General features: G+C 41.5%; 1 long non-coding RNA gene across 1 annotated transcript; it reads left to right on the forward strand.

Moving 5' to 3' along the window:
- Positions 1-4961: 4961 nt before the first annotated feature.
- LOC133735665 (uncharacterized) lies at positions 4962-6790 on the forward strand. The gene is made up of 3 exons (XR_009859206.1): positions 4962-5057; positions 5611-5685; positions 6616-6790. It is a non-coding gene; the product is annotated as an uncharacterized LOC133735665 (long non-coding RNA).
- Positions 6791-8340: the final 1550 nt, after the last annotated feature.

Below are 8340 nucleotides of genomic sequence, written 5' to 3' on the forward strand. Positions count from 1 at the left end.
CAGTTTGGTATCAGAGCGTAAGGTGCATATTTGGTGATGTGTCAATACTTTCCGAGTGATGGCCCGTCTGCAGCGGATCCCCATCGTGTGCTCTTCGGTATTGGCTAAGTCATTGGGTATGCGTGAGTGTTGGGAGTTGTTTAGGCCGCTAGGTCGTTTTAGGAACGTGAATACCTTCCCTGTAGTATTGACTTGGCTAATATGGACTTGTATTTGACTCATGCCATGTTTTAAGTGCTATACGTGTATTAGCCAAGCATACTATACTTCTTAGGTGATGGATATTCGAAAGGGGTAGTACATTGAACCTTAAAGTTGTTTTGGAAGTTCGTATTAGAATGAGTTCAGTTGCCGCGAGTTATAATCTTTAAGGAATGGAAACCTTCGGATTTAACTCTGTTGAGTCAGTGAGAATTGTTTTATGGAAATGAGGTTCTTTTGATTGTTGAAGTGTTTGGTTGAAGGCATGGTGTGGACCTATGCACGTACCTAGTGTGGATACGAGTATTAATGGATAGAAAGTTTGCCTTCTTAAGTTGGACGTACATATGTTTTTGGATGAGATGTACATGTCAAATAATAGATATCTTGTTTTGTAACGAGATGTCTTAGTGGGGTTTTGGTAATTGGCATGGGTGATGTGATTAAAGTGGCTTTGAGGTAACTATACTAATCTTGTGTGAGATTGAGTTATTAGTATAAATTGAGAATATATGAGCAGTTGGAATGAGAATTGATCTCACTAACTCAAGATGATAGGAGTGTGAGAGATTATGGGGTAGAATTCTCAAGACTATATTGATTTTTGAGTGTAGTGATGTAATTTGGGAGATACTTAGGTTACCTATAAGGAGGGTAGTAGAGTTTATTATCGATGTGAGGAAAAGTATGGTACCTGTAGCAATAGCATCTATGGTGTGTGCTGGAGATTCTAAGAAAAGAAAAGTTGTATGCAAAGCTTGGGAAGTGTTTAGCTTTATTATTCCTTGATTTTAGCTAGACCTTTGTGTGACTTGATTTACAGTTGCGTTTTGAGAGTGATTATTGGGGATATATCTCTATGATAGATTTTGTGTATGGTTTGACATATGGAAAAATTTATACGACCTTGTGATAGGGTTGATTGTGAAGAGACATTGTGTCGACATATGAGCTGAGGTGATAATGTTGTTTTGCAACCCTAGGGGTGCTAGTGTTGTATTATCAATGCATTGGAACAGATGTTGTGAGAATAGGATTTTGAACGGGGGTATAGTTAGGGTGAGATATTAGGTGCTTTACCAGTATTGATTGGTGAATCAAGATATGTCTTACGTAAGGTTGGAGACTAATCTAGAAAACTTCAAGGAATTACTAGAAGTACGAGTGCAGCAGAGCTGGCTAATTTTGAAAGAGCAATGGGTGACCAAGGTTCGATTCTTGGTGGCGTTGTTGGTTGTTTTTAAAGAAAAGACTACCACATACATTCAGTCTTATTACAAGTCAAAAGCAAAATAAAGTTATTGTACAACGAAAGTTAAAATGCAGAAAAAGAAATACAATAACTAAAAGATGAATTGTTTTTACTTCTTCCCCTTTGATTGGGAAAGCTCAGCAATCTCCTCCCTGAGTTTGGTGACTTGATCATCGACCTCTTCACTGTCCTGCGAGTCACTACTGGTTGAGTCAAGATCTTCCCAAGGAACATGAGGAGCGGTGCGCGGACGAGTGGCAGCCCTTTTGCTGGTTTCAGCCGCAGGAGGAGGGTCCTTGTGGAGTGACGCAACAACTTCCTTGCAAGGAAACCCAGGAGGATGACACTGCATGTTATTGACCTCCTGAGCAAGCTTGTTCATTGCGGTGTGGCAACGGATCAAAGAGAGGTTCATGTCAGTGATGTAATCGATCATACATGTGACTCGCCAATCCGTCACCATAATACCATCACGGAGGGAGGAACGCAGTGCATCAATTGAGTCTGACAAGCTTTCCAGGGTGGCCACAGGCCGAGGAGCACGAGCAGCTAGGGAGGAAGAGGACTCGCTGGGATGCAGTCTGGGAGAACGACGAGGCAGAGGAGGGGGACTGCGGCTACGCTCACGTATAGGACGATGGTCTCCAGGACGAGTGAGGCCAGCGCAAGCGGCCGCTTGACAACCCTCTTCTTCTAAAGAGAGAACACAGCGTTGATTGACGCTCATGCGAGCGGTAATCTTGGTTCGAACCATGATGAAGGAGAAGGAATTTGAAACTGCACGCTTAGACAAAACCGAGTAAAATCTGGAGGAGATAAAAGGAGGTTTATATAGAGCACAAGATAGGGTTGAGAAAATGTGAGAATGGAAGAAGAGATTTGAGTTATCGGATGGAAGAAGAGAATTGAGAGAGGATGGCTAAAACTCTGGGGAAATTTTCTTTTCTTTGGTGTGAATAGTCTCATTCCCCGAATGCACCTATTTATAGAACAAGGTGAGCAGATCTCCACCGTTGGATGGACGATCTCAGAGATTCAAACTACGCGTTGGATTAAAGTCGCCCAAAAACACGGAAAAGTTGTGGGCGCGTGGAGAGCGTGTAGGGGGACCGAGCGAATCTCGAGACGCTGTGGCAGACAGCTTTCGCCGAAAGGGATCTGCTTTCCGTAAATCACGAAAGCGACGTGTCGTGGCACGTGGAGTGTACCGACAGTTTGTTTTTATTCTATCGCTTATGATAGAATAAATAAAAGGAGTTGCATGGAGAATAACGAGTGCAGCTGGTGCTCTAGTGGTTGAAGAGCAAAGCTCTTGTACAAGAGGTCAGAGGTTCGAACCTTGCCTCTCCCGTTATTTTATTTATGTCGCTTATGACATAATAAATATAACACGTGAGCATATATTAATGAAGGCAGCTCTTGCTTCAGTGGTTGGGAGCAAAACCTTCGTGTTCGAGGTCGGGAGTTCGAACCTTACCTCTTACAAATATTTTTGGATCTCGTATATGCTTGATATACGGACGTATATACGGTATGTACGGCATACATACGTATATACGGTCTGTACGGTATGCATACGTATATACGGTCTGTACGGTATACATACTTATATACGGTATGTACAATTTCATACCGTAGCCGAGCTGGAAGTTGGTAGGCCCAAATAGTAAGCCCAAATAGTAAGCCCAATTGTTCGGCCCGATTGGTAAGCCCAAATGTTAAGCCCAATTGTTCGGCCCGAATGGTAGGCCCAAATGTTAAACCCAAATTGGTTCGGGCCGGTTCGAAATGTGGATGGTTCGGTTTCTTCGGCCCAATTGGCCAGCCCTAATGCTTAGCCCAAGGATTGAGCAAGCCCAAGTCATCATCACTGGGTAACATATTTTATTGGCGTGCTTTTGGGGACGAATTGTTTTGAGTGATGCATCTCTATTGTTGTGTAGAATGGTGCATGCTTGAGTTTTACTATAGAGACTTACCGTGATGCTAATTGAGTAGCGAAACACTTTGTGGGAGTGTTTACTGTGCTTGTATGCCAGTACAAAGTGTTGATCTATGTGAGGATCTATGAGATGATCCATGTGACGATTTTGTGTATGTGATGTGGAGTGTTGTTGAGCAGTTGTTGTGTGAGTTTACGTTTGTGATGAAAGGATTTAGTGGCCATAGGAATGTATTTTTATACAAAGAGCTGAGGCTCTGTAGATTACTACAGATTTGGAAAAGATGGAGATTCTATGGTTAGGTCAACCTTAATCGAGAGGAATTGACTTGCGCTTAAATTTCGGGACGAAATTTCTTTAAGGAGGGTAGATTGTAATACCCGAAAAATTCAAATTAACGTCCGATGTCATTTTGGAAATGATTTCGTAGGCGTGGGCACGAATACGAAGCTTGAAGGAGTTGTGGAATTAGTTCGAACGATTTTATTTCGAAAACGAACGTTATTTAGGGGGTCTTAAAAAGTGACTTCTTATACGTACAGAATTTGGGAAAACTTTCTTCATGAAAGTTGTAGAGCTCGTCGATACGATCTCGTGCGTATGTTGAACGCAATATTCGGAGTTTGTATGAATAAGTTATGAATATTTGAAAATCGGGATTTTTTTTCTATAAATATGGAGAATTTCTGGAATTTTTCTTAAATCCCAAAATTTCCTATTCTTTCTATTTTCTCCCCCGGTTTTCTCTCTTCTCTCTCCTCTCCCCCGACCTTTTTCTCTTCTTTCTGGGCGTTCTTCCTCTGCCAGCAGCGCCACCGTCCGGCCACCTCAAGCCGTTCTCGAGGTGTCCATGGCTTCGCCTCGACGTCGTCTAGCTACTGGACGTGACCACTTTCCCCGGAACGGCCTCAAATCCGGCAAACCGGAGCTGCAAGGTTTGAGCCAAAAACAGTCAACGCCGGTTTTCTCCTAATTCCGGCCACCAAAACTCACGATCCTTAGCTCCCTGAACTCACCTCAACATGCTGATCATCATCCTAGAAGGATCGCACCTGGAGTGACCGGATTCACGTTCGTCGGAGCTCGGCCGGCTTTAATTCGAAAACCACCTTCGAATCCGATTTTCTCGAGTTATAGACCACCTTTTCTTGTGATTCTTGGCCTGGTGAGTTCACCTTGAGATTATTAACAACTCTCAAGAAGGGATCGAGGCCTGAGGTTGAAGTTTTTACGTCGGAATTCAAGCTCGCCGGATTCTGGAAAATTTCCGACCACGAAGACTTTCGATCAAGATATCGCGAGCTGTAGTGCATCGTTTTGATTGATTCTTTTTCCAGTGGGTTCCCCTTGATGTTGTTAACAACTCTCTAGAAGGCATCGAGGCCTGAAATTGAATCTTTGACGTCGAAATCGAGCCTTGCCGGATTCTGCAAAATTCTGGAATTTTTCCGACCACCGAAGCTTTCGATCGGTATATCTCGAGCTACAGACCATATTTTTCTGTGATTCTTGAACCAGTGAGTTCTTCTTGAGTTTCTTAACAACTCTTCAGAAGGAATCGAAGCCTTAAATTGACGTTTTTACATCGAATTGGAGCTCGCCGTTTTCTGCAGTTTCTCGCCGGTTTCTGGAAAATTCCGGCCACCTTCATACTGTTCAAGGTAATTTTCGACCCCTTCCGGTCATTTTCAGACTTCGTGCTAGTTATGAAAGTTGTTAAGCATGATGAGAGGAAGAAGAGCAGCCCGGCCCCGACACCATTGGTGGTGGTCGGCGGCGGCTCTGCCACTAACTCCGGCGGCCCTTTCCGGCCACCTCCGGGGATCAAAAATATGGTTTCTGTACATTTTCAGATTCTATATTTCAATACGATCATTTCGATATATTATACGCAATTTTTGGATATCGTATGATTAAGTTATGAATTTTTAAGTTTAGATCGATTTCGATCGTTAGATTTGTGATCTGTGAAGTTAGGACCGTCAGATGGACTTGTAGTTTTGATATGATGATCTTATGACTGTCCCAGTGGCTTTGTGTGGTCATGGGCGAAGATCCGACCGTTGGATCTTCGTATAAATGCAAAACAGTGATTAGGAAGGCGATCCGTGAGGATCCGACCGTTGGATAATCATTTAATTTCAATCCGACCGTTGGATTGTCGTTTGATTATGTTTTTGAGTTATTGGCTAAGTTAAGGTCATGTTTGATTAGGTGATTGACGGTTTGAGTTGGCGGACGATTGTGAATCGTATTTTGAGCTGTTAAGAAGACGCAGCGGGATTAGAGGTGAGTAAACCTCACGTGGTTCATATTACGAACCGAATAAATTTAATTACCTTATTTTGTCGTAATTGCGTGAAAATATTTATGAAATAAATATTTGTTTTAAAATCATATGGACTTGATCAACTACGGTCCATGGGTAAGTAAAATGATTTTTACTATACAAATGAATTTCTCGGTTTTATTGCATGTGAACTATAGTTGGTATTAGTGATTATCCCTGAGCGGATAATTACGTATATATATATTTACGTGATTATATGTGAATGGTGTGACATTGAAGAGTGTGGAATTGGGATGATTAAATTATTATGAATTGACATGTGACTTACCATATTTATATGTGATGAACATGATTGATGAGTTCTTGTTAATATTCATGATTTACATTGGAGGATGTATAGAGTTAGAGAATGTAGGGTTCTGAGGATGAGGTGTCCGAAGTTCGACGGTTAAGGATAACCGGAGTGTTTGTGTACTGAGGACGGGGATGTCCAAGGTGCGACGGTTTATTATTAACCGAAGTTGTGTGCTGAGGACGGGGATGTCCAAAGCGCGACGGTTTATTATTAACCGAAGTATATGGTGCTGAGGACGGGGATGTCCAAAGCGCGACGGTTATAGTGTTAACCGAAGTATTTTTGCCGTTGCTTGACCCTAGGCCAAGGTGTCAGAGGTAACGAGGCAGTTAGAGCTCTAACGTGTTATGGGATGGGACCAAAGTGGTGATAGTGTTGTGTGATAGGACCAAAGTGGTGATATTGAATTGGTTGACGTTTGCGTCGTGGATGTTGAGATTGTTGGTTGTGTTGTTGAGTTATAAGAATTGTAATTTAAAATCAACAGTTCTTTCTTGTTTACTCATACTGGCTGTAAAAAGCTTACCGGGTTTTGTGTTGTTGCAACTCCCGGTACACTATTCAAATTGTGTAGCGGGTAATCCTACAGGTCAGGAGAACCAGGACGGTGATCGGGCTGCTTAGAGTAGTGTTATGTGAATTACAGCATTATATTGTGAGGTTTGTTATGCTCATTTAGAGCTTTACGATTTTACTTTGTAAGAGTGAATTGTAATAATTAACTCGAGGTTTTTCGAGTTTTGTGTTGAGTGGCGAGTGGTGTGTTTGTTTCTGAGAAAAAAAAATTCAGAACGTTATTTGTATTAATTGTTTATTCATGTTTCGGATTTGAATTTATTATTCAAAATTCGGGGCGTGACAGTTTGGTATCAGAGCGTAAGGTGCATATTTGGTGATGTGTCAATACTTTCCGAGTGATGGCCCGTCTGCAGCGGATCCCCATCGTGTGCTCTTCGGTATTGGCTAAGTCATTGGGTATGCGTGAGTGTTGGGAGTTGTTTAGGCCGCTAGGTCGTTTTAGGAACGTGAATACCTTCCCTGTAGTATTGACTTGGCTAATATGGACTTGTATTTGACTCATGCCATGTTTTAAGTGCTATACGTGTATTAGCCAAGCATACTATACTTCTTAGGTGATGGATATTCGAAAGGGGTAGTACATTGAACCTTAAAGTTGTTTTGGAAGTTCGTATTAGAATGAGTTCAGTTGCCGCGAGTTATAATCTTTAAGGAATGGAAACCTTCGGATTTAACTCTGTTGAGTCAGTGAGAATTGTTTTATGGAAATGAGGTTCTTTTGATTGTTGAAGTGTTTGGTTGAAGGCATGGTGTGGACCTATGCACGTACCTAGTGTGGATACGAGTATTAATGGATAGAAAGTTTGCCTTCTTAAGTTGGACGTACATATGTTTTTGGATGAGATGTACATGTCAAATAATAGATATCTTGTTTTGTAACGAGATGTCTTAGTGGGGTTTTGGTAATTGGCATGGGTGATGTGATTAAAGTGGCTTTGAGGTAACTATACTAATCTTGTGTGAGATTGAGTTATTAGTATAAATTGAGAATATATGAGCAGTTGGAATGAGAATTGATCTCACTAACTCAAGATGATAGGAGTGTGAGAGATTATGGGGTAGAATTCTCAAGACTATATTGATTTTTGAGTGTAGTGATGTAATTTGGGAGATACTTAGGTTACCTATAAGGAGGGTAGTAGAGTTTATTATCGATGTGAGGAAAAGTATGGTACCTGTAGCAATAGCATCTATGGTGTGTGCTGGAGATTCTAAGAAAAGAAAAGTTGTATGCAAAGCTTGGGAAGTGTTTAGCTTTATTATTCCTTGATTTTAGCTAGACCTTTGTGTGACTTGATTTACAGTTGCGTTTTGAGAGTGATTATTGGGGATATATCTCTATGATAGATTTTGTGTATGGTTTGACATATGGAAAAATTTATACGACCTTGTGATAGGGTTGATTGTGAAGAGACATTGTGTCGACATATGAGCTGAGGTGATAATGTTGTTTTGCAACCCTAGGGGTGCTAGTGTTGTATTATCAATGCATTGGAACAGATGTTGTGAGAATAGGATTTTGAACGGGGGTATAGTTAGGGTGAGATATTAGGTGCTTTACCAGTATTGATTGGTGAATCAAGATATGTCTTACGTAAGGTTGGAGACTAATCTAGAAAACTTCAAGGAATTACTAGAAGTACGAGTGCAGCAGAGCTGGCTAATTTTGAAAGAGCAATGGGTGACCAAGGTTCGATTCTTGGTGGCGTTGTTGGTTGTT

The sequence above is a fragment of the Rosa rugosa genome, chromosome 3 (assembly GCF_958449725.1).
Source record: "Rosa rugosa chromosome 3, drRosRugo1.1, whole genome shotgun sequence".
NCBI lineage: Eukaryota > Viridiplantae > Streptophyta > Magnoliopsida > Rosales > Rosaceae > Rosa > Rosa rugosa.